Source organism: Tauraco erythrolophus, chromosome 12, assembly GCF_009769465.1.
Source record: "Tauraco erythrolophus isolate bTauEry1 chromosome 12, bTauEry1.pri, whole genome shotgun sequence".
Taxonomy (NCBI): Eukaryota; Metazoa; Chordata; class Aves; order Musophagiformes; family Musophagidae; genus Tauraco; species Tauraco erythrolophus.
In genome coordinates this window covers 19,491,408-19,517,310 of record NC_141476.1, presented here as the reverse complement: position 1 = coordinate 19,517,310, position 25,903 = coordinate 19,491,408, and the positions used below count along the sequence as shown (strand labels likewise).

The window sequence follows — 25,903 nt, the reverse complement described above, 5'->3', positions numbered from 1 at the left end:
AGCCTTCCCCTACGTCTCGTCCAACACTTGAACCACTACCAAATACAGCCCTTTTTGGACACGCTGCCCTCATCAAGGCAAGATCGAGGCCAGATAGTAGAACACGATCCCATACGCATGCATCAAAAGCAAAACAGAAGTCCTAGGAAAAGCTGCTAAAGATGCCAGCTGAGGAAGAGAATGCCAACAGTGAGGCTAGTGGAGGCACTGCAATAAAGAAGCACAGGGAGAGGACAATAGCCACTGTTAGGTGTGCTCCACCCTAGCCATGAGCTGAACAAAAGCACGGTTTCTTCACCAATACTCTTCCTGCCTCAACAACAGGGTGCAAACACACCAACTGCTGAAGTGTGCGCAAGGAAAGAACCTAATCCACTTTAAGATAAGAGCTTGACTGGACTTACAGAAAGGACAACACGGAAAATAAAATAAAGCTTGTAATACAAGCCCTTAGGCATACTCCATGTTTCTGTCTCCCAGAGATCTGAAGGAAGGCTGTTTGTGCCATACTTCCATCACACTAATCACAAAACTTCAGCACTTCTGCCAGCAGCCTGCGAGACCAAGAATTTTCCCCTCTTCTCTTGCTAAGAAAGGAGCGGAAGCCAAGCCTTTTCAGCTCTTTCTGAAGACAGAGAGGCTGAGCTATGCACCTCTAACTACAGCTAGAACGCCTAAATCCCTCGTTAAAACCAGTGCCTAAGATCTGGAGTTAAAGAAGGCTTTTTTCTTAGAGGCCAGATTAGCAGGAATGGCGAAGGCCCTTCTGCTGTCGCCTACACATAAAGCACGGCACGCTTTCGAGGAGGGATGAGGTTCCTGAAGTCCTTGCTAGGGATCTAGACCCAGGGCACAGACAATACCTGTTTTCTCACACTGGCATGCTACGCTGGTAGCTTCTCTTTTTTTTTTTTTTAAAGCCAAGCCTTAGCACACAACAGCACATAGGGAACATCTGTCACGTTCAGCAACATACGGAGCAGGTGCTCTGCGACACTTTGTGAACATCTGTCACACAGCTGTCTGCAAGCGAAGGTAACCAAAGCCGGGGCTCAAATGGCCTCTTCCAGCTTGTATTCCTGTTCATCCTGATGCTGGAAAAGCCGGCACTACTGCGATAACATCAGGCTGGGGAGAGGGAGAGGACTGCACATAACAGGGATGATATAAGCTGATTTAATTCCCTCGCTAATCTTTTCTCCAGGCTTCCTCTTTCTTCACTGGAGAAATGCAGTGCATTGGCAGGAGGGCACGGGCTGCCTGGGGACCTGCCAGTCCTTGTCACAGCTATCAGTGTCACTGCAAAGAGAAGGCTGGAGGAAGGACCAGCCCTGCTCTGGTCAGCACCACTCTTTCCTTTCCAGTAGGCAGGGAGGGTGAGCGCTGAATCCTGCTGCACCTCGCCACAAATAGACCCTGCCTCAGTAGTAAAGGGCACCTTCCCTCTCTGTTCAGGAGCACGGGCTTCAGGCCAAGCCTGAGAGTTTCCATAGCAGCAAGACCTGATCGAATACGTACATTAACAAAAGGCTGCTTTATCAGTACCAGCCCAGAAGATTTTCTTCCAGGCTTGTGCCTAGGAGAGCGGGGTCAGCCAATACGAGCTTTGCATTGTATAGGAGAGATGAGAATACGACATATGCTTTCTAGAGAAGAGCTTAGGGAAGATCAATGCTTGCGAGGCCTCATTGCTCAGCCTTCTGTGAGCTAATTTCTGGTTTCTCTTCATCTCATTTACAAAGAAGAAAAAAGTCTCCGCTGGATACAGGTTATTTTTAAAGTGCTCCAATGCAAATGCTGCCATTCAGCACAGCTCTCGGATCCAACAGTTAGAGACAGAAAGGAACTTACTTTCAACAGTCACAAACCATAAGGAATCCTAAACCACCAAGAAAAGACATTTCCTGAATTCACACTAGTGAAAGGGCTCAGGACACTCATCAACAGGCTCATCGGCAGAAAACTGTAGTCCTTGCATTCATAGCCAGGGAGAAAAAGAAGAAAATTCACATCAATCCCATTGAAGAGGTTTGACCCAAAGACTAACTTGGAAACAACTCGTAACTCAGTTTATAGAGTGAATAAGCAGAGGGAATAATTTCACCTCCTGCCTCAAAAATCCCATGTCTAAAGTTTTCAATAATGGCAGTAATAAAGCATACCTGCTCTTCAGTCACAGACCTTGGCCTCTTCCCCAACAGCTAGGCTTAAATAAGCCAGCCACATCCCTAAGGAAGTCCTGAAGGACTGCACGATCATCCAGGTAACTCCACCCAAACGTCTCCCCAGTAGGAAGATGATGGAATGACTGTGCTGAATTCAGCAGGAGGAGTACATTCGGAAACACTGCACTTTCATGCCAGCTGTGGGTACCAAATTCTACCACCTCAACAGCATCAGAAGGTGGGACAGACAGAACAGGTAAATGCACCACGCTGATCTGCTGACACCAAGAATGAGTCAGAGCTGGTGATGCTTGCGCTGAACCAGAGGACAAACACACCACACAGCAAGCCACTGCTGGTGGAGAGAAGGAAGGTGCTGTTTCATGGTAATGTTCATGGAGCTCAGCCAGACGGACAGCACTGGGAAGGACCGCTCAGCACCGGGGGCAGCCCCACCCAAAAGATGAGAATCCACTGCAATCAGCAGTCTCAGGTTTGGGCCACAACAGGGGCGAAGAGAACAACTGACACCTGAGTTCTTATCTCATCTTCTCCTGGTTGGAAACGCTCCAGAAGTCCTTGGAGGTGTCAAGGTCAGAGCCAAGGAAGTCAGTTTGGCCTAACGACCTACAGAGTAACTGCGGGCCCCCGAGCTGGAAGGATGCTGTTGTCATACATGTGTGCAAGCACCTCTGGAGCTTGAGCTCTCGCTCACACCTCCGCACAGACTCGACAAATAGACACGGCTGTGCACCTTAGGCTTGTGTCCCTCAGGCTCCTTAGCCAGTATAGATACATGGAAGGCTGGTGGGAAGATGGGACAAGATCCTCCCAGCTTGCGTAAGAACAAGAGGAAACCTCCAGCGAAAGCACCAAAATCCCAGAAAAGGGAAGTACTTGTGCAGCAATAAAATCAGTTTTCAGGCTTGACAGGAACTGAAAGGAACAGTCAATGTGCTGCTTCTTACACCCGCCACACACAGAAAGCAAAGCACACGGGCAAAAGTGAGGATTCAGCAGCAGGAAAAACAGTCAACTCCCCCGACTCAAGAGCAAGGGCACACATATACTTCACCTTCAGACCACAGGTGGGCTGCCAAAGAAGAGAAAGAAGGGGTGTTTTCTGGTTCTTCACCCTCCATCTCATAAAGAATTCTCAGAAGACAAGGAAAAACAAAAGAGAAAAAACAAGACTATCCAGGGAAAAAAAAAAATCAACTATTTGAAATTAAAAGTCAAGCAAAGAAGTTTCATCTACCTGCACTTCATAATTTTTTTCTGCTTTCAGAATTGTGTAAAAACATTGAACTAAGGAAGAAAACCTAGGTGAACAGCTAGACTTCCAGCTCACTGAGGGAAATGACAGTCAAAACACATACATCAAAACCTTGATTTGCACAAGGAAAAAGTTCATGTCGATACTTTATTCATCCACCATGTTCTCTCTAGTTCAGTAGAACAGGGCAGATTTTGGGGTGCAGACAACTGCTTGTCCTGGTTGCTCTTTAAAGTGATCCTCCACAAGGAAACTAACTCCATCCAAAGGCCTGGCTTTAAAAAAAAATACCCAATATTATGTTCAGATTTCTTTTGGCACTGATCGAGCCAAATCAGTTCCTAATTCCTCCTTCAGTTATTTCTTCAGACAATGGTTACACAGGCAATCCTTTGACAGCTGCACCGGCATGAGCAGCACCCTCCCACTCAACTCTGCCGTGCTTGTACAACTGTTTGCAGCCTCACCATGAATCAAATTAGGGAACTGATCGCAGTTAAAAATAAACCAGCACTTTGTTCTGGTTTTTTTAAGGATTACTTTTCAACCCAGGTCAGATCCCCGATCTATTGTGCAGCTGTACAAACAGTTGTATCAGCACAAGGTGCCTGAATTGCTGATGGTTATCCTTGCGCCCAAAGCCAACGTTTGCGTTTCCAGCTCATCTCTTACTTCATGGCTGCTGTAGAACAGGATCACTTAAACTGAACACGTAGGGTATTTTACTGCTGCAGCTTGCAGCCATGTGGAGGGTCTCTTTAATGAGATAAAATGAGGTCACACTGATGCGTATCCTACAAGTAAGGCACGGCTACAGAGCTCCCTTGAGCTGTTGCTTGTCCTAAATTATATGTCATTTTTGCAGGCTGCACGCTGAAATAAATATCAAAATTTGATATGACTAACAAAGTCACTGATGTGAATGAACAGCTTTGGGCTAAATTCTGAAACAAAACTCTCCTAGAAATTGTGTAACCATTAACTATCTTGGTGATCTTCCATTCAAAAAACTCAAGCCTACGTCATGTGCAAGTTCCCACCAATCTGAAGACTGTGACATTCAAGGAGTGGGGAGTCTATCTGCAGTTTTGGCAACTCTTCAACTGCAGCTGAATTTTGATTTTAACATAAATACAAAATGAAAGATGGAAAACCAAAATAAGCACTAAGCAATGACGACCTGCTAACATGCTTTAGAAATGACCCTGAGAGAAACAGACTGAAGGTTGTTTTCCCAAATTATCACCTCAAATACTGTTTGAAACAAAACCAACTGAAAATACTTTTTTGATGGCTGCCTGGCAGCCTACTGGAAAGGACTTGGTTCTCGGTTCTCTGTTTTCAGCTGGTGACAAGTATCCACACCAGATACACACCTTTACGTAAGGCCTTCCCATTAAAAACAGGGCACAAAAGTTTTGAGTAACCATTAAGATTTGACTTCTGGAACCGGGTAGGAAGCATGTTAATGAAAAAGCTTCAGGAAACAAGATTTCTACAGTTACTGTTGTGTCTGCTCTAGAAGGTAAGAATCACAGTTTCTAAGCTGTTCAGCAGCCTTGGTTTATAGATGTCATCAAATCAATCCACAAGGACACAGAAAACTACAAATTCAGTATTTGGCAAATCTTACCCTTCATTCCCTAACATGCAACTCTGGGTATAGTTCCATGACAGCTGAAATAAATTTAAGTCAGCACTCTTCAAGCCCATCTCCTCTCCTGAGTCAGCACTGGCACTCACCTGATCCTGCCTAGAAACTAGCCTGGCAAAAAAATTAACCCAGAAAAAAAAAAAAAGTTGTTTTTGCCAATGTGGCTTCCTGAACTGGTTTAGCGCCAGAGCCCAATGAAAGTAAAAGGGGAGAATCATCCAGCAGGGTAAGGGCAGGCAGAAAAGTGCAGTGCCAGTTTCATTCACCTTCAACTGTCCTGCAACCATGCGCTCAGAGAACAGTCTCACCCTGACTTCAGAGATACATGAGCTGTGACTCCCAGAAGAAAGATTGTTCAATTTTCTCACCTCTCTCCTGACATCTTCTTTACACCAGCATCAGCACTCTTGCAGACAGCTAGAATAAGTACCTGATCTGTAGGAAACTAAACCAGCAACTTACAAAACACAAAAAAAAGCCCCTAGTTTTCAGCCTGATCAGGTCACTAACAGATCTGACCATGTGGTTCAACAATCCCCTTGGCATCAAAAGAAGGGAGAAGGTGGGAACTTGTGACTAAATGCAAGGAAAGAAAAAGCTAAAGCTCAACTTCAAGTGCCTATGAAGCTGCACTCTTACTCAACATCAACAAAATATCACAATGGGACTATGTAACATTTATACAAAAACATTTTCATATAAAAGATTTAAATTGTACATTAAAAAAATCAGCAAATCTAATCTTCACAGTTTAATTTTCCACAACACACCATTAATACTTAAAACGCCCCATTTCCTTGAAAATAAATCTTTTTATTTTCACAGAAAGAGAGCTACTAAAAATATATAGGGGAGAGTAAGAAACAGCCTGTTGTGATTAACTAGGGCATGACAAACAGCAGCAGCGTGTGCAGGCAGTACCGGGGAGCAAAGCCAGGAGGAACAGTGACAACAACATCATACAAACAGCACTGATTCATGAACAACAAAGGATTCTTAGAAACTGCTGCCTGGTTTATGTCCAAGGCTCTCTTTACCTTGGTTAAACTATTAAGAAAGTCACTTCAGAAAGCTGACCACTTCTGCACAACCAAGCTTTTTGGGAAGCAAGAGCTGATCCATCTAAAGGGCCTTATGCAGGAAACCACTGCAACAGTTACCGTGAAGCGATCCGTAATGAAAGCGGTTTCAGCAGTAACGCACACGACTTAATTGCAGGTATTACCCAGAGTAGTTGTCAATCAGTATAGGAGAGCTCCCTGTGTGCTGTCATACTCTGAAAGGGGAAAGCTTCACCAGATACGTTGCAGTGACACTAAAGGTGACATGAAGCTGGAACCAGGAATTTGTCCCCTGCCTCACCAAGAAAGGGGTCTCGTGCCATCACAGCTCCAAAAACTGCATGTACGTACCCCTCATCTGCTGGAGACTGAACACTTCGCCACTTGCAGGACAGCACACTTGAAGTCTGGGCTCCTTCCATACACAATTCGCTCCTCCAAAATTCAGAGTTAAAGCAGTGGCTGCCTCTTGAATTAACAGCAAGTTTCCAGCGCTACTTTATTTGGACAATCTTGCAAAAAAAGAAGGTCTTTTCAAAGAAAACAGTACGTTCACGAGCAAACGCTACACCATCTGTGTTGCAACAAGTCACTACAATATCATAAACCAGAAGCAAGAAGTTTATCTTAATAAATTCTTGACTGCTGATGCTCAGTCGCTAACATTGGAAGTATTTATCTTTAAACATCAAATACACGTATTAAAGTGTATGGGTAGATTCAGTAAAGCCATCATTTAGGACTGCATTTAGACACCTGAATTTCTCACCACCCACCAATACAAGTAGAACATAGGCGGGACAAAATAAGACAGAGGTAAAACTGCGGTGAAGCTGCCGAGCGCTAAGCAGATGCACGTGGTCCCATTTAGATCAAAGCATGTTCTAAGTGTCCCATGAGTAATAGAGTAGTATCTGTAAGAGTAAGGCTTCATAATGCTGTCACATAAGATTATCAACCCATAGACACACATCTGTCTTCTGGCAGGTAGTCTCTGCTTGTGCAAACCTGAGGCAGTAGGAGTTTTACAGAGGTCAAGGCTCTTGCAGGATTCATCGAGATCTATTTTCCACTGCTGAGAGATGAAACATGAAAGAGGGAAATAAACTGTTCACAAAGAGGCAGAGCTTCACGCAGGGACTGTTTCTGACCCCGCAAAAGGTGACCTCCCAAAGCCTCTTTGACTCGCCTCTCCTTAAGAGGATTATGAATCCTTCCCTTGGGAGACCTCTGCTCAGCTACTGGCTCACTGATATTACACATTAACACTATGTCTTGTCTCTTCGTTCCTATCAGCAGAGGGATATCAGAGGAATTTATAAGGTCACTGCTCAAAGATCAGGACTTCAAACGGAACCTCTAACGCAAGCAGGGGAAGCCACAGCCAGTGGTAGCTGGTGGGGACTCTGCGGTGTGGCTGCCACGCGCCCAGCTGCAGGTCTGCCTAGTCCTTCCCTGCTCAAACGCCAATTCAGCTTATTTGCACATGTTGGCTACCAGCTACCCTTGGAAGAAGACACCATCAAGGAACAACTGAAAATGGGAGATCGTCATATGCTAAAAAGTTAGGGCAAGTCTAGAGAATGGGGTTCCCAGTTCCACAGCTCATGTACCAAACCAGAGAGTCTCAGCAAGCACTAAGCCCAGGTATATTTTCAAGAAACAAGCAGCAACGCTCTGCAAGAACACACTGGCATCTCAAATGGAAAGCTAAGGAGCAGACTGCAGCAAATTAAATTACATAAATCTTTGTTTTTCATAGACACAAGTAACCAAGAATTTGACAAATTTTCCCCCGTTCTTTTGGGTTTTGCACCTTCCACCAAGACATCATTTGGACATTTCTGAATGGAGTCTATGAAGCAAGTCCTGAATGATCCCTAGACAACAGTAATCAGGAATCATTTCCCTTGTCACTTAACAGCGCACAGATGTGAAGCAATCTATGCTGTCATGCAGGTGAACATATGCTTTTTACCTTCATAAAGTAATCCAAGTTAAAATGCATCATGAATTCCACAGTCATGAAAACTGCAAAGACTAGACACGAAGAGAAACCTTAACAGGCAGGAACACGTTGCCAGCAAGGACACAGAATTTCCATGGATGGAGATTTAGGATGAGATTAGACACATATACGAGCTAATTCCAATGGATAGTCAGTTCCAATTTGGGACAAATGGTAAAGTGTTCTCAGAAGACTGAAAAAAAAAAGTCGCTAACACAACAGATCTTCTCAGATGCATCTGTAAGAACACTCCACAGTTCTGGCTGTTTCAGACGACACAGTGCAACAGCTAAGTGAAGTTAAGAGCTTTAATAATAACAACTGTAAAGAGAAGCTACAGGGTTAACCACAGAAGCACAAAAGCCACAAGGAGCTAAACCCATGAAGAATTATTACAAAAGCTGTAAGTGCAAAGGAGCTCAAATTACATTCCTTAAATAATTTTGATAAAACAAGAGTGAGCTACAACTTTCCAAGAGACCACTAACTGAAAGACAAACATAAGCAGCTTGCAGTGAACTTGAATTTTTAGTATCTGTTCTCAACTTTTGAATGATAAGGCTTTTAAAACAGAAAAAAACAGCTTTGATAAAAAAATTCAGTTGCTGCAGATAACTGACTTCCACAGAAAAATCCTCAACTAGGACAAAACGGAACTTCTAATTGCTATTTTTAATTCTGCAGTGACAAAAAACCTCAAGACAAACGTTATGTAAGACCATTAACCTCTTTGCTCATAACTGGCACCTTAATTTAGCACACTACCACACGAGATAAACTGAATTCCTGATGCCAAAGTGTACCACTGGCTGCACCAAGGCAGTATCAGCAATAACAGAAAGGACAAAAATCTCGAGGCAAGCATCATATACTGAATTTTGCAATTACAGTTCCTTGGGCACAAGCAGATATACCAAAGCCTGCCCAGCTCTAATGAAACTGTATTCTTTCCAGATTGGTAATCCCAAAAAGATTATCCCTACCATTTTAGGAACACTGAAGAGAAATCAAAGTACACGGCAGATCTGGACTGACGGAAATTCTCCAGCTCACCTTTCACACTCGAAAGTCGGTCAAACCCAAAGAGGCTGTAACCTGCTGAAAAGGAAATTATATTTTGAGTGACTGTTTTTCTTCTTTACAAACTAACCTCTCAGCATTCCACACACGCATCCTCCTTGGCAGTTTAATTCAAGGATGACTAAAAATCTCCAAAACTGCCATGTATTGTACTTAACCGTAGTTCAGTGGCTATCACATAGACACATATGACTGAGGGAAAAACAAAACAAGGTAATCTTGAAGAACATTTATGTCAATCCCCACCCTCCATCCAAGAAAAAACAGATTAATCTTCTACACTGATAATACACAAGACTGATGAATTTCAGCCAGACAGTCTCTTAAATACTGTCTTCCATCCGTTCTTATCACATTATGGCAAAGAATGACGTTCACAAGGAAAACAGACTGATTAAAAGCCTACTTTCAGAAGCTAGCCTCCTCCTGTGTGGAAAGAGCTCTCTCTATGAATCATCATCTTGATCTCATGTACTCTTCAGAATTCCCTGATGGGCTTGAATTCATACTCCACCCATCCAGACTGTAATGTCCCAACTTGCATACAAGAATAGTGGGAGAGAGTATCAAAACACTCGGTAAACTTAAGCTAAATGGCCTCTGGTGCTCTTCCTCATCCACAAATCCGATTATTTTGTCACAGAAGACAATGAGGTGGGTCAGACACAACTTTGGTAAATCCATACTGACTGTCCTCAGTCACATTCCTTCACATGTTCAGAAAGATGTACCAAAAGGACCTGACCCATGACTGAAGTCACGCTGAGCGGCCTGTAGCTCCCTGGCTTATCCTTTGGGCCTATTTTGAAGACAAGGGCAACATTTGCCTTTGTCAAGCGATGGGAGACATCCCAGCACCTCTGACCTTTCCAAGATGACTGAGACTGGCATCACTATGACACACACAGCTCAGCACCTTTGGGTGCAGCCCATCAGGTCGGTCCCGTGGACTCACATGGCTCAAATTCTCTTAAGTAATCTCTGTTTTCATTTGATTCCGATTGCTGTTTCCTCTTTGAACCCTGCCTCTAAACACAGGGATCCAGGAGACCTTACCACTGGAGACTTGGGCATAAAAGGCACTGAATACCTCAAACAAGTCTGTGCCAACCATCACTCATTCAGCCACCTCATTCAGCAGTCTTCGTTTAGCCTTTTACTGCTGATGCAGAGGTAGAAGCTACTTCATAACTATCAGGGATGTTGTAATAAGCACTGCCCTGAGAGAAAGCAGCTGTTTCCACAATTCAAACAGAAATGCAGACTAACAGAGCTGAGTTTGTTCTGTCTGCATTCCAGGTTGTCAAAGAAACCACAGGTCTCTTTGCAGGATGCAAAACCAACTTGCTGGAGAGTCGCATGACCCCATTTCTAAAATGTTTGGCAAAAAAACCTCCCACTGTTGGCCAGGCTGAGCGAATTTAGCAAAGGGAAGTCTGCTCTGTAAAGAGCAAACCTAGGCCCTCCTCGAAATCCCTAAGAAAGTTTCAAGGAGAAGCTTCCTTTCAGCTTTAACTAACAAGAAAAATCTAGACGATGGAATAAGGAACTAAGATTTTTACTCAGTTAGATGCCAACTAGCCACACTGCTCTGGGGATAGAAAATGAAACGCTTTATGGTGACTGCGTATTCTCATGGTTTTCACATGCATAATATCCCAGTGTATCAGACGAGGGGGAACGGCAGGAGAAAACTGGAAGCTGTCCTAATGCTCTCCAAGAGAAAGGAGAAGCAAAGGACCGAAGACGCTCGCAGCCCAGGTCACTGCTGCAGGCTTCTGGCACCGAGCAGGCGCCTCGTCGCACCACGCTCGCGCTGCCAACGCGACGGCAGCGCCTGCTGTGCCTGACGGCCAGCGCGGAAGCGTAACACGAGCAAACAAAAGTGCGTTTTATCAGACTCCAGAACTCGCAAGTCTCCCCTGCCCTCTTCTGGGAATGAGGTGGATTTGAAATCTATTTCCAACGATAAAGTTGTTTACTTGGGCAAACGACCAAAAGAAAACCAGAAAGAGCTTGTGCTTCAAGCAGGAGTCCCTTCAGCAGAGACACGGATATTATTAAGCACATTTCCTTCAGCAGCAGAGATGGATACAAACTGGATTTTCTTTACCCATACACTGAAGCTACTGACAGAAACTCACGCCTGCCAGAAAATGGCCTGACAATTTGCTACAGCTCAACTGTTATGACTAAGCCGATTCACTTCTCAGGTCACGATGCAGATGTGCAATGCAGATTCCCTGTCCTTTACCCAGTATCTCCACTACTTACTTCCCCAAAATAAATTTTAAAAAAATAAATATAGCTACTACAGTAAAACTTGCATGATATGCATTAACTGCTCATAAACCTTCTCCCCACGTTACGGAAACCACATTCTATTAAGCTGCTGACTGAGACCTGACTTAAGCAAAAATCCTTTTGCAGTGATTTGCCACCCCACATAATTTATCTTGAGATCTTAAATGCAAAACAACAAACAGACCTCACTACGGCCAGAAGAGAAAAATTTTCCTACCTGCCTCTTCCTACCACTGCTAACAAGGAAAACATTGTGCTACTGTTTGTCTGCATGGTTTGTTTTTTTTAACACTGCAAAATGAAAAAAAAAAAAAAAAAGTTGCACTTTCCTCTTCACCTGCAGAGTGCAGTCCTGCAATACTCTGCTACTCAGAAAACTTAAGATATTCGAACACTTTTCCTTTGTCTCTGCTCTGCATGCAGGCTGCTGAGGAGGAAAACTAAGCAAAGACCCCACATTTCCCAGTTGTCACAAGGAGAAGGGAATTTCCAAAGGAATGGAGCATGGCTATTGTTAAGCAGCCATTTAGGATCCGTGAAGAGAAATGTTTCCCATTTTGAAGAGACTGATCCTGCAGCAGAGATCCAGGAACTCTATCCAAAAAGCACATTGTGAGCAACGACACGTTCCATGCTCTCCCCTCCCTTTGCAAAGCCAGCTGGTAAGGAGCAGAAGCTGGCTCCAGTACTCAGGAAGCAGCGCAAATGTTTTGTTTCCTAGGAATTAGGACAACGTCTAGATTTAAATCTATCAACTCAGGGTTATGCATCAAAGCTAAACATAAACTTGCCGTGAAGAACCATCATAAGCAAGCTAATCTCACCCTTAAGGCCTTTCAAAACCAGCATTTAATTTGGTTCCCTTCAAGTTCACTGTAAAGCAGCTTTACAATTCCTATGATGTGCTGTGGGCTGTGACACCACTCTGATCCATCTCCTCCTCAGATCTATACATTGCCCTTTTTCTGAACTGTCTGAGAATTAATTATACGGAAACGAACAGTGTTAGATAAAGGGATTCCAAGCAACTGGCTCTCTTGAAGGAACTGAGGACTACAGGATCTCTGCCTTCAAGAAGTCTGTAGCAATGCCCATTCAGTACAACTCATGCTGTTCAGAAGAGAATGAGCTTAAGATCCAAACAAGCAACCACCAGTACTACACCCACCTTCTCACTTGTGGCCAGAAACAAAATGTACACTTAGCCATGGCGTGGGTTCTACCTCTCTGCCTCTCGCCACCACCAGCCCACATCAGAGCGGCATCCTGACCTGAGGAAGCTCTGCCAAAACTGCAGGTGATACACAAACAGCAGCTTTGAACAAAAAGATTAATACCCTGACTTTAGTACACTGCCTGCATAAGCTCCACCTACCCCTCCTCGGACAGCAAGGCAGTAACAGTAAGCTTCACAGCCTTACGCGATCTGGAATTTATTTACCCAAGAGGACTTTATTCTCACATATGCAGGCAGAGATATACCAAGGCGTTTCAGCAGTCAGAACTGAGTTTGAGAGTGAATGGAGGGGCACATGCAGTAAGGTTTTCTCTTTCTCTGTCTTACTGTGAAGATAAAGCTGAACAAACATTTTGCTTCAGCTGCACTTGCCTTTTTCTACATGAAGAAGCTGACAACACTTACATTTGGCACGTCCCAAACAGCATCATGTGGTTTTACTGGACAGCCCAGCTTTTGTCTGAACGCTGCTGAAACATTTAAAGTCAGGGGAAATAACAGCAATTCCTACATCTCTCTGCTGAAGCTTAATAGGTCAGCAAAGTGCTCAGTTGATTTGGTTAAGAGATCCTTTAGATAATCATGACCTATCTGAGGTCACCCAAATGGAAAGCAGAGAACTAGGAACGGGCTACTGGTTCTAAGCTTCCACTGAATGTTTCAGTGATCTTGGTCAAACCATTCAGCCCTGGTGTACTTCAGCCATCAGCAAAACAGCATTTCAGAAAGGAACAGCAGGACAGTCACACAAACTATCTGTACACTGTTTTGAAAAGACTGCAGTTCAGTGATAATTTTATTTTCCATCATCCCCTTGTACTCCATTTCAACTTAGTCTCACCTGATAATTAAATGCTCGAGATTTTAAGAATTTGCGTCCCAGACCGTCAACAACTGAACTGAGTTTGTTAATACAGACTTAAATCAGGGCACCTCTTTCAAGTGAACGCGGTGCTGTGTTTGGCTGAAGAACCAAACCCTTTAGCAACTTCCTTTAGCAACTTCTCTGCTCAAATGGCAGAAACGGAAAAGGACAATTGAGGAGCACATCAGTTCCGCAGAAAGACTTCAGAGCATAAAAGCAAGATCACCCAAACAAATTCACTTCGCCCTGGTAAACAAATTCATGTGCCAAAAGCACGAGGAGCAGCTGTTATCTAGTGGTTTCTTTTGCTAATGTAGTTCCAAGACACTGATATTAAACAAAATTCGAGGCTTTCTTAACCATCTGAAAAAGATCAGAGAGGCAGAGAAATCCAAGGCAGTCAGATGCACAGTACTCTAGATTATACAGATGCTCAGGACACAGTTTAACTTCTTGTAGGAGAAAAGGGAACCGCAGGTTGCCCTGCGATGCCAAGTGGATGCCCATTCTGGAATAAATATAGCACCACTTGTAGAGACAGGTAAAAACTCTTTTATTAGACCAACTCATGGAGGATGTGCTCCTCTCCCACTGCAACTCCTATTTTTACACTGCTGATAAAAAAAATAATTCAGCTGGAAAAGACATATTTTGAGGCCCTACTTTTCTAGCTAATCCTTCTTCCCTTGGAAAGAGCGCTGATAGCTCAAGTGCTAGTCACAATGACCAAAAAAAGCACTCGCATCACTGTCTACCTTCTCGATACCCCCAGCAAAACAAGCTTTATTTTAAAAGTGTGGTTTTACCACTGTAACCGTATCTACTTTAAGGGATTCCACTGGCAGAGCTGCACCAGGCAAGGATGAACATGTTGATTAATGCAGCTGTCCCAAGCATTTGCAGCAGAAATGACCTTATAAGCACATCCACAGGGAGTTAAAGCCACATAATCACGTTGCAAATCCATGCCCCCTACTTGATATCAGTTTAATTTTCCTAAACAGATGACCCTTAAGGGTCACAGGCAAGAAAACATGAGGTATAACTTCCCCACTTCCTTCATTTCTTCATTGTGATTTTTTCTATGAGAAAATACCAAACAAAGGTACATTCTCTTATACAGCACATTCTCTTGTAGGGTCAACTCACAGGAAAAAAAAAAAAAAAAAACACAACCCAAACAAAAACACAGAGAGGAGAAAGAAAGAGAAAAATCTGAGCTCTGTGTTAGGGAAAAAAAAAAACCTCAATGCAGGTGCTGCAAGAAAGTAAGCAACTCCATGGAAATACACGGATGAAGTGCATCATTTGTTTTTGAGGTTTTTGACTAGGAAATAAAGTTTCTGTCATAACAAACATATTTTAGACAAGACAGTGCAGTAAGCTAGTACTTCAGTAAAATATATGACACAGTATCTGATGGCCCTTAAAGCTAAGGTAGAAGACCTCGTTTGAAGGGAATTTCATACAAGGATCCTCTCACATCCCTTGAGACGTTAAAAAAATCCAATATGGCAAAACATACGTGACAATTCAGAGTCATGGAAGGGATTTTGATTTGGGCCTTTTGTTATCCTGTTACTCTTCTGGGGATCGGCATAACCTGCAAGACTCTCCATCGCTCATACTGAAAATCTTAAAGCTGTTAAAATACTTCAGGGGGTGTTTTGTGGCTTGCAGTATGCTCTGGAAGGTAAAGGGCAAAGAATTAACAGAGGTGCCCCCAAACACTTGAGAGAAAAATGAAAGGCAATCTGAACCTGAGGCCATCTCCTCAGAAGATACACAAATCGGATGGCTAGTCACAGCTTCAAGCCTGGCAAGATGCTATGCATTTTCAAGAGCAAAAACTAAAACTTAGCATTTAAAAACGTCTGCAAGATCATTTTACGAGACCGGGAGCCAGCAATGCCATCCTTTGGTGCCTTTTTCTAGCATAAAGGCTCACACTTCCAAAGGATCCAATGGAACTTTGGCTTTGCAAAAAGAAATATCCAAGGAGAAGGGAGCTCCTAGATGCCTGAACACAATTCATCCTACTGTATTTCTTAAGCTCCTTCCAAAGGAAAGGGACCTTTAACACTCCAAATCTTCATTTTTACTCTCCTTATACCATGACACCAGACATCAGGCATCTCTGAATACTCCATGACACCAGCCAGTTCTGTTCTGAAGGTTCGAAATGAGAAACTCCTCCTTCTCAAATGAAGAATCAGACAAACGAAGCCTATATTTAACTTATTCACTGCAGCAGTTGCAAACAAGTTCTTGTAAACACTCCACAGGTCACAAATTTCCAAAATCTTATCTAAATGTTAAGCTGCTGAAGTAGAGCTCAAAGCTCTTTCCAACAGGCTTTCTAGAGTGCCACTTAAGACTGAGGCCACTGGCTAAGTAACAGAGCTGTAAAGCCAAAGCAAAAAGAAAATAATTTGTTAAACTTGATCTGTCAAATTGGCTTGTGTCTAATTATTAAAGTGCAACACCTGCATATATATAAATGAATACATTACTTTTGCTTCATATGCTAAAAAAGCACAGCACACATTCATTTGTAAGACACACAGACTGTACCAAGTTTGCTTTTAATAGCAGGTCTGTCTCAGGTGTATAAAAGCTACCTTGACTTTTCCACACCTTAAATTACTCTAAAGATACTGGAACACCATGCTGCAGCTTCTACAAAACATCAGTCTGCCAAATCAGATGTATTCTCACAGCCATCGGGGTTACAATACATCATGGGGTCACATATAGCTAGGGAAAGCAAACTTACTCTTATTTTCTTCTCCAGTTCAATACAGCGTGTAACAGGTGCCAGAAGCGTACCCCCCTCTGACTGAGAGACACAAACTAACAACCACCACGGGTAGAAAATAACACACAGTTCTCTTCTTTGAAGATCGTAAGAAAACTGCAAACGATGGCAAACCTGAAACAATAGAAACTGCTTTGCACTCACGGAAGCGTCAACCTGCCAAGCTCACTACTGCAAGACACTGACCTTATCAGAATTTTTAAAAGGTTTTGAATTTTCTTCTGGTTGTCATGTCACAATAGAACAAAGTACAAAAACACAAAGTTTGGAAACACTTCACAATCTAACTTATAACCTTTAATTGCCAGGTTTTAGGAATATATTTCAACTGCAGTGAATAAAGAGCTTGTTTTACCTTTGGTTGGAGAATGATATAATACCCTTAACTATTTTAACTAAGAATATTTGAGTCAAGCTGCATTTATGAATCAGAATTAATTTTTAACATGGCTGGTTTTTGTTATTAGGTGAACCAAGTTTTCAATAGGTCCACTGTATTCTCAACTGCTGAAATACATACGGAAGTGCCAGTCCTAAGGATGCCACATAACTAATGAACAGACCACAGGAACAGAAACATCTGCTATCTTACCTAACTAAAGCTAAGAATAATTAAGGGGAAAAAACAGAAACCCCAAGTGCTGCTATTATAGGAAAAAAAACACGAGCATGCATAGCACCTGAAGAAGAAAGAGTGAAAACTTCGAGATTCCGCATGGTGCAAAACAGCAGTATTTATTCAGTCTGACTAAGGGAGTTAGAGGTTTTCCTCTCAGTTCTGCAAAAATAAAAGATGCTAAAGCATGCCTGATAACGCTTACTGGTTCAGATATAGCTTACCTTCAAATTTTAATAAGTGTATTCAGGTCAACACTTGTGGTAAGAACTGCAAAAAATTAGGATCTCAATTACATAAAGAAGATTTGTACTCAAAGAAAACACCACTTGCATGGCATAAGAAAAAACACAATACTTGGTCAAAAAGGGAAGCAAAGCAAACCATTCCCATATTTGCAAAACTGAGAGTATCCATAATCATTTTGTATACGGTCACATTTAATTTAAGCAACATCTGCATATTCAAGATTAACCTCATGTGGGTTTTACTGTAGGAAGTGTGGGAGTGTTTAAGAAACTATCTAAAAAACCCTGCGTATGTAGCGTTTCAACACAAACTGAGCTCCAGACTGCTTTAACAATCTTTTGGGGACAGACTTAAAAGACTGAAGTTAAAAGGTCTTCCCCCTGCCCCACATTTGTGGGATGAGAGAGTCAACTCCCGTGAATCTGACAGGTATACCTTCCTCAGATCTGCCATGTAGCTTTACACACAGACCAGTTTGGAAAAGTGAAATATACCTTCCACTAGGCAGCAAGTGTTGCGAGGGCCTTCCAAAGCTCCAAGATTTTACCAGTTCTACTTACAATCCACAACAGTACTCAAACCAACACGAGAACGCAATGATATCCATCATCTTCTACAATAGCCCCAACATTTTCATTGAAATTATTCTTTGGTTTGATTCAGTCACTGACTAGGACACAGGACTACGCGGCCCCCTAGGCTTCTCTCCCAAATCCTTCCTGCTTTAAATAACTCACTGACATCTGCATTCACTGGTGCACTGATTTTGGTGCTCAAAGCTGCTTATCGCCTATAGTTAGCTCTAATGAGATCATGACTGCCTCCCCACACGTGCTTAAGCTGCTTAGGCAGTACTGTCAAAGGACACAGAACAAACAGTCAGCCCTATCTTCTTGTGCCTAAGACTTCCAAACTCACTTTTTGAAATGTTTGGCAATACTTTGATACCAACAGTGGACAATGCTAATCCAAATTAAATATTACATGATATTTTGCAAAAACCCACTCCGGCCATTTAAAAAACGGGAAAATGCAGCTCATCTTAGGACTACGGGGAGGGGAAGATAAACATCACAGCAGAATATACGACCTATAAAATAGTTCATCTTTAGATCAGCACTTAAGTCAGCTGCAACAAAGACACTGGAGCATCCTCTGCCGAGAAGATACCCCACCTCTCCCCTCCCTACCCCAGGAAGACAGTCATGGAGCTCAGCATCTTTGGGCATTACCTGTTGCACTCCAAACCAGCAAAGACCATTAGTCGCACAGCTCAGGGGCCTCCCCACCAGAAACATGAACTGTGCGACACAGCCACTATTTAAACACGTGGTGTCTCAAGAAAACGAGGTCATCTGCTGGCAAACAAACACTCATACCACAGGTACAACTACTGAGTCATATTTTTGTTGATAAAGAACTGGAGGGAAATGGGTATGCCAGACTTTCTTCCCAATTTAGAAAAGCATGAAATAATCTCTTTCAGCCTGGAAGACTACCAAGTCAACCTATCACCTTTCAGCAAACTAACTTTGTAATAGAAAGCAAAAAATTAAAACCAGACGATGATAGAGTCTGAAGTCATTGTAAGGTAATTCAGCTGCAATTCAGCCATCTAAATGGCCACAACTGCTAGAGCATAAGAGTTCGCCTCCAAATCTCAGAAGATTAGTTCTATTACAAAGAACCGACACTAATTTGATTAAAGTTAACAAACATAAAACAGGACTGAGCTTTTCACTCTGTTCTAGTGCACTTACCTGAGCATTCTCGTAGCATCCTTCAATAGTGAGAGCATACCTCCCATAAATCATATCTACATATACTTACTTGAAGGGTAAAACTACAAAGTGAGAGGTAAAAAGCAAGCAGCTTATTTCTCTTTGCATGGTGTTTAAGGTGGCTGCACATGTTTTTTGGACAAAACAGAAAAAAGTTACCTTAGAGATGTCACCCAAGCTCTCTTGGTTGAGCAGTCACTGAAATACGAAGCCAACCTCTCACAATCAAGAGGGAGCAGGATGCCAGAAGCCAGTCAGCCTGGAAGATGTTGTATGGAAATGAGTTAGCAAGTGCTAAATTAGCTTTTATTTATATCTTTACTCGCTCATCGATTCAGAACTTTTGAGAGCACACTTTCCCTCGAGTCTGGGACCAGAATTCACAGCGAGCTCCTTTCAGGATGCAAACGCTCTCACCCATTCCTCTGGACTCTGATAGATGCTCCTTACCAAATGTACCACCGAGGCTGCGGGGACCGCTGCCCCCCACCACCTCCTCCATCCCTCAGCTGGAGATTACCAGCCAGCAGGTGGAGCGAAACAGGACGCATGCCCTCATCAGGCCTGGCTGACGAGACACTGAGGGGTACTGACGAAGAAAGGTCGAAGCATCGGGTATTAAACCATGGCAGCTGAACAGGCACCACTGCAGGACCTAACACAAGCGAGGTAGCATTCAGCAAAGCAGCAAGACAGCTGGTGGAGGAGATGACCTTTCCAACTACAAAAGCTAAATCAGAGACCGCTTATCTATTGGAGCTCTCAACCACATGTAGCAACATCCTACCAGGATAGGCACGTTACATCTCGTAACCTTTTTTACTGCTTTTATCAAATTGGGTTGACATAGATGGTCTACTAATGTAATTACGGTAGCTATGCCCATGTTATTTTTGAACAGAAACAATTGCACCAATGTTAACTGTCATGGATATCGTTATACAGATAGAGAGGCGCCCTATAATAGCAAAGTCTATTCCTTTGCTCCCAGAGAAGGGGACAAAGCCATTTGTCGGGAACAAAACTGACCACATACTGACAGGGGTTATGCAAAATAAAAGACACCTTACAGAAGCTTGTTTTTTATACATAGTTAACGCCACTCAAAACGCATACAGAGGAGCCTACAGAAATAAATGAAGGCAAATGACTTTTACCTTAGCACTACCTGCAGAGTAGTTTGCACCAACAGGGACTCTATAGGAAGCACAGGCCACCCCAACGCACCAATTAAGACAACTGCGTCTATTAGAAAGTACATCTACCCGAACAGCACACTGGGAAAGCCAAAAATAACAGCTGCTGCCACATCAGAACAGCACAAGCACTGCGTACAGGCGATGCCTGCAAAACAGAAACCAAGCAGCCATGCACAAACACTTCCTCTTCCTCCCCCACCACCCCTACGACAGCAGCAACAAACCTGAGGTTAAACACTCGCCAGCACCCTTCTCTGCATTCCTGTCACATCAGGAATATAAAAGAGGGAGACTGCTAGCTGCTCCTCTGTACATCTGAAGGGTTCCTTCAGTTTACAGCAAGTAATACAAACATTTGACGTGATTCTTGCAGAGGTTTCTGTTGCATTTTCTTCTTTTCTTTCACTCTTTTTCTCTAGCTCACCCATTTCAGAGCTCACTAGGGACCTCCTTGTATTTACTAGGCTTCTTTTTGATATGTTGCTTCTCAAAGACTGAGAAGTCAGAAATAAAAGCAGTTGTTCCCAGGCAAGTCACATTTATATAAACAAGCAAGCCCAGAGCCACAGCTCTACTGAGCTGCCATACACAAACTCTGCGAGTCAAGTTCAAATCTAAACCCTGCCCAGCACCAAGACTGACGGTGTGGCACTGTCAAATGCAAGAGTAAACAGATCAGGCTGCGGTATTCTGGCAATACTAACTTCTGAGACTAGAAATCCCAGCATCAACACTCGACTGTGACACACGTCTCAAACATGACCCGAGCTAATTCCTGATGGAGCAGACTGGAGGAATCCAATGGCAGCAAGTGAAGTGCCAGGGTTACAATGCAATGGCCAAGTAATGGCCCAAACCAGGCCCCTGTCAGATTTTCTATTACTTCAGTATCTGCATTTCAAACACAGATGGGAGAAACATACCTCCTCTAGAACACAGGCTGTGAATATTCAACTGCGAACTCATCACCTACATTTCTCACCCCAATGGAAACCACAAGACAGTGCCACCCCATACCCCAGTGTGCCAGTCAGAGCTCACCAGATCCATGACAACCTTTAGACACAGACAAACGAACTAAAAACTGACATCTAAAAAGATCAAACCCTTTTATTTTTGGGTCACTGGTAACCCATTGAACCAAAGAGGCTGTGTCCTCTAAGCAGGTGGTGAACACACAGCTCCAAGCTTGTACAGGGCTCGTCATCTCGCACAAGTCAAGCTCAATTTCAGAATCCCATTTCAGGGATTTCAGGTCCCATTTTCAGAATTTGATAATTCTAACCAAAATGAATAACCTCCACACATGGGGGAGGGAAGGAGAGAAGAAACAAACTAGGCAGCTCAGAGGGGATGAGAATAGCATGTAACTGCATGATTAAGAAGTAGTCATAATGCTTGTTCAGAAGGCTAATTAACTGATTAAGGGTGCAGGTACTACTTCAGCCTGGGCACTTTTCGACCTCTGAGCACTTGCTATTCTAACCTTGACTTCTCTCTACGTGCAACGCAATAAGAATCACTTGCAAGTCAGTTGACTTACACAATCTGCCACGAGAGGGGATTCCAAAGCACATCTAATTTTGCTTTCTAGAATATTTTTATAAGAGTGTGCCCAGCACTGCCATCCTGATGATGAAGCACACCATGGCACTATTTACAAAAGCAGCTGGAAAGAAGCATGGACGCTACTATTCCTTTCAGTTTTTAAATATATGTAAATATGTATTTAAAAGTTGTAACTTTATATAACCAAATTAATGTATAAAAATACATTGTTGCACTGTTTCGCAGTCACAGTGCAGGTTACCCTGAACAAGAGTAAGACTCCATTCCACCACCAGTCCCCTGTTCGCACCATTACTCTTGCATCAGTAAAATCACTTAAGCACCCACAAAGCTGGGGAGGGGAAAAAAAAAAGCCAGTTTGTCTTCAGTTTTATCAGTTCATAAGTCAGGGAACTCTCACTCCCACCTGCACAAACACCCCAGCTGGCACCAGCGACAGGACAAGAACCTCCTGTTGGCTGCAGTCTATACTTAGATGAGCTTAATGTGACTGTGAAGCTACACACGGCAGGAGGCACAACCAAAACTCCTGGTGACTGGAAGTCGATCCTGGAAACCGTCCCCTTTCTCATCTCAACTTGCTCACTTGCTCTTCTTCTATGTAAGAAACATGCAGAAGTGGATAACCAGAGTAGAAACTAACCTAGGAAAGACACACACACTGTTCAGAAAAGGGCCCTACCACTCCTGTGGTCATTTGAGATTCCCACAGTAATGACCTCGTAAACATCAACTTCCCTCTCAAGGAGCCAAAGATAACCTCCTCTGTCCCAAAAATCCTTATCAGACTGGGAACAAAGGCAAGGCCATGAAAAGAACACTTCAGATCCACCTAACAGGCTGTAACCAGGACAGCACACACTGTTCACCCACGCACCTGGAAATGGTTGTGCTGAAAAAGCTGGGGAGGGTAAGAAACACTCCCTAATGCTATCAGGAGAAAAATAACATTAGGACAATTCAAAACATTGACAAACAAGAGTTTTACACAGCTGAAACTGCGACTCAGTATTATCTTGCTATATACAGAGTTCACGCATATTCTTCTCAAAACCTACCACCTTCCTTCTAGCTGCAAAACGAAGCACTTACCTGAGGTCAGTGCTAAACTAACCTGGCCACAGAAAAATATTTCTCAATTTCAATAACAAGGAACTGTTACACAGGATTGGGATGTCCCTAATAGGCCTATTTAGGGTTATAGTGACAACATCTAGTAACTGATATATCTAATTCTAAAACACTTCCAAGCTCCTGACAGAATTTCTGTAAAAAGGAAATCAAAGTCTTAGTTCAGTGTCATATAACAAGAATACACTATTTTTCTCCATCAAAAATCTGACTGTATGGACACAGGTCAGTGTACCAGCTGCAGATGACAGTTCAGACTTGCACAAGACATAGTAGTATATTATTCTGTGAGACAAGCTACCAACTAAGTTTACACAAACAGGCCTACTGACTACACAAATATTACATTAAGAATGAACAGAGACCCAAGCCCACATTACTCTGGCACCATTCAGCGCTTCTTTAGTGAAGGCCAATCTCAGAACCCAGCTTTGGAAGCTCTGAATACCAAGTTAAGCCAGGTGAACCTGAAGGGAGGAAAAGCAGATGGAGCAGAAACAACATGGGCTGAAGGGAGAAAGGCAGCGCATACTAAAGCACAGTGCTGGAAAGAAAAATGGGGGCCTTGCTGATTCAGAGCTTTAAGATGGAGGGACACTGAGCCTGGCACCAGTTTAAATTCAGAGCAGTTGAAAACTAAAAAGGAGTTGGTGCTACCTCTTCTAATCCAAGCCCTACTTGAAAACCCCGGGGAAGGTTGTTGGTTGCGGTCCAGGTCTGCAGACCCATGAGCACATCCGCCTCCAGGGACCGCCGGGCATCTTCCAGTAACCACTGGGGCAGCCAGCACCACCAGAGCCTGCCCACCCCCCTCCTCCGCAGGGGCGACAGCACTCGGGGCGCAGGAAAAGCCCCCGACCCCACCAGCTTCCTCACCATGTTGGTTTCATGTTACCACCGCGGTTCGCCGAGTTGCTCCCTGCGCGCTGCTCCTGCGGAAGGGAAGGGCACAGCGGGATCAGCTCGCCGGGCGGCAGCAGCCCGGCCCTGCCCGGCACCGCGCCTCGCTCAGCCCGCTCCCAGCGCGCTCCCCGCGCCGGGGCACGGCCCTCCCGCCCCAGCTGTGCCCCGGACCGGGAAGCACCCGCGTCTCATCCCGCAAACACGAGCACGCGCCTGGCTGCCCCCTCCCCTCCGCACGGGAGCGCGCCTGGATTCCCTCCCACCGCGGGTCCGTCCCTGCTCCCCCCGCCCCGGCACCGCGCTCGGTCCTCCACCTCACCCCGGCGCTTCACGAGGCCGCGCCTGGCTGTCGCCCTCCTCAGTCGGACCGCGCCGGGCTCTGCCCTCTCCCATTCCCCCCACGGGGCCGCGCCCGGTTCTCCCCTCCCTCCCTTCACGGCAGCGCGCCCGGTTCTCTCTCCTTCCCCTCACGGCAGAGCGCCCGGCTGAGCGCTCCCGCCCCTCAGCCTTCCCCGGGCCCCCGCCCGCTGTGGCTCACCGGGGCCGGCCCTGCCTGCCCAGCCGGGGGCTGGCGACACCGAGCCCCCAGCGCCGCCGCTCCCCGCCGCCCGCTCCCTGCCGTTCGAATCAACAACAAGATGGCGGCAGCCGACGGGGCGGAGCTCCTATGCCGGCCGTCATAGCAACCGCGCCGTCCAAAGCCCGCCCCACGGCCTATTGCGGCAATGCAAAGCTAAACTCCGCCCACCGGGGGCGCTTCGGAAGCGCTGATAGGCCAAAACCTCCGTCACTCAAACGCAGGGCCGCTCCGCCCCATTCCGTGCGTGGCCTGCCTCCGGATAGCCGCGCACGTTAGGCACACGTGACGCCCTCCGGTGCCCCGCCTCCCCGCGGGCTGCGCCGCCTCATTGGCTACCCCCAGGGGGGCGCTCGGCCAATGGGCACGCCAGCCGCGGGCTGCGGGCCCTGCCCGGGCGCGGCGGCGCGCCGCCGGAGCGCGCGGGCGGCCGTGGCGGGGATGCGGCACCGGGACCGGGACCGGGTCCGGGTCCGAGTCTGGGTCCGGGTCCGGGTCCGGGTCCGGGTCCGCTTGGCCCAGGCCGGAGGCCGGGCTCGGAGACAAGTCTCCCGCCTCTGCCCGCCGCATCCGCCTTCCCCCGGGGCCTCGGGTGTAGTGGCACGGCCCGCTCGGTGCGGTGCATCCCGTGGGGTTATCCCCGCGAAAGCCGGCGCCCCCCGCTGCAGCCCGGCCTCAGACAGCTCCTCGGAGCCGCGCCTGCAACGTGTTCACACACCGATCCGGTCCAATAAAAGGTTTGATTCCCGAACAGTCACAGTTCCTATGGGCTCAGGGCAAGGGGATCCCGCTCCGCTGTGAAATTTCTCCTTCCCCTTCCTTCCTTGTAGCCGCCTACTCCCCAGATTAGTCTCTTTCCTCTTATCCCGCCAGCGCTCCGTTTCCCTGGGAGCTGCCAGGGACACGTCCCGTGGCGCTCCTTTGAAATTCAAATAACCGGTTTCCCACCTCCCCGCGCTGACTGACTCCTTCAAAGCGCTCCCGCCCGCTCGCCGGGCCCTGCCAACTCTCCCACGGCACGTTGCGCTCACCTGCGCGCACGCTAATTCACTTTTCTTCCCAATTAAGGAACTTGGCCCCTCCGCCATCGGCTGCTCGTCCCACCCGTTTGCGCCTGGGAGTGCTGGAGCCAGGGAGAACTCGAGGGGGACGTGGGACACGGGGCAGAAGTTTCTCAGAATTAACTGTGGTTGAGTTTTCTTGCACCAGATCACGTCTCTGTGGATGACTGCCCCGGCTAGGTGACATCCAGAGCCTATGGAGAAGCTGCCGTGACCGGAGCAGACCCTGCCAAAGCTCTCGACACATTTTTTGCAGTGCCGATCCCAGCCCAGTGACAGTGCTGCTGTAACTGCCATCCAGGTCCCGGGTTCTGCCTCCCACCATCCCTGACTGGAGGTGATGCCAATG

The 25,903-nt window shown here is 45.3% G+C and overlaps 1 protein-coding gene across 11 annotated transcripts in view; it reads right to left on the bottom strand.

The window, feature by feature from the left end:
- The window catches only part of IP6K1 (inositol hexakisphosphate kinase 1), a 38,985-nt gene extending 14,493 nt beyond the window's left edge, over nucleotides 1–24,492 (bottom strand). For 2 of the 11 annotated variants that reach the window (XM_086618948.1, XM_086618960.1), the window contains exons 1-4: nucleotides 24,455–24,492; nucleotides 23,890–23,945; nucleotides 19,274–19,373; nucleotides 9,148–9,262 (exon numbers count right to left, since the gene is read on the bottom strand). The gene's annotated coding sequence lies outside the window, so the exon portion shown is untranslated. Of the gene's footprint in view, nucleotides 1–9,147; nucleotides 9,263–17,308; nucleotides 17,355–19,273; nucleotides 19,374–23,670; nucleotides 23,693–23,889; nucleotides 23,946–24,235; nucleotides 24,257–24,454 lie in introns of those variants that run through there. The other 9 variants (XM_086618953.1, XM_086618952.1, XM_086618956.1 and 6 more) reach the window with 9 other exon arrangements.
- Between the last annotated feature and the right edge of the window lie 1,411 nt (nucleotides 24,493–25,903).